We start from the raw sequence: 1,315 nt of genomic DNA on the forward strand, positions 1-1,315 counted from the left end.
TATTCATGTTAGTTCATAAAGTTATAAGTAGTGTTTCAGCACAGACTGCTTTCTAAAAGAGCCACAATACAAATTAGCCAATGAGAACAAAGGTCATTCACCTACATCTAAAGGTCTTAAAGGCACAGTGCACAAAATTATCCTATTTCTTTCTAAAGAACACATATTAGTGCATCTCAAAAAATTATAATATACAGTAATTGGAAAAGTTTTTGAAAGAAATGTTAAGTGTTTATTTCTTGTATTGTTGATGAGTATAAAGCTCTGGAAAAAAAAATAAGAGACCAATTATTAGTTTCTTTGCCAAATTGAAAACTTGTGGAATATAATCAAGAGGAAGATGGATGATCACAAGCCATCAAACCAAACTGAACTGCTGGATTTTTGCATTAGGTTTGGTATAAAGCTATCCAAAAGCAGTGTGTAAGACTGGTGAAGGAGAACATACCACATTTTTATTTGGGATTTGGGAGAAATGTTGTCAGTAGTTTATAGAATAAAACAATAATGGTATAATAATTAATTTTACTCAAACATACACCTATAAATAGCAAAATCAGAGAAACTGATTCAGAAACTGAAGTTATCTCTTAATTTCTCATTTTTTTCCAGAGCTATTTATAACAATAAATAGCAAAAGTAACTTTGTGATGTAACTTGATAAATCTATTTTTCCGCTGTTCTTCAAATTGTGTCAACATTTTATGAGGAATGAAACAATAGAAATGCTTCAAAATGAAAATGTTTCAAAATCTTTTTACATTGACTTTTAATGAGTTTTAGAGCCATATTGAAGATATAAGGTTTTTGAGTGGCAGTGGCTATATTGTGTGTGTATATTGTTTTTACAGAGAACAAAGGCCAAAGTACTTGATACTAACATGAAGACACACACTCACACACACACACAAGCATGTGCACACTCTTCACGCATGGCCGCCACTCCAAAAGGCCCTTCCTCTATTTCATGCTAACTTAAAGGAAAGGAGATATCCACACCGAGCCCACTGATCACATCATGCTCCTGCTATCTGGGAAGTGGGGGAGCGTGGGAAACTTCTCCCTCCTCTGCGTCTCTCTCTGAGAGTCTGTCACTCGGGGGTTTAAACCGCAGGAGCCTGTCGGGAGTGGTCACAGCTTGTAGAGGCAGGGTTGTCGTAAGAGCTGCTGGTGAAGAGCTGCTGGTGAATGAGTAACCGCAGCTCTGAAAGCTGATCAGTAAACAGTGCAGCTGTTGCTGTGGGTGGCAGTGAGTTCCTCAGAACGGTTCTTCTGCCTGTGCTGCTGAACCTGATTCTACACCCAGCCGTCTCTG

This window comes from Astyanax mexicanus, chromosome 20, assembly GCF_023375975.1.
Source record: "Astyanax mexicanus isolate ESR-SI-001 chromosome 20, AstMex3_surface, whole genome shotgun sequence".
NCBI lineage: Eukaryota > Metazoa > Chordata > Actinopteri > Characiformes > Acestrorhamphidae > Astyanax > Astyanax mexicanus.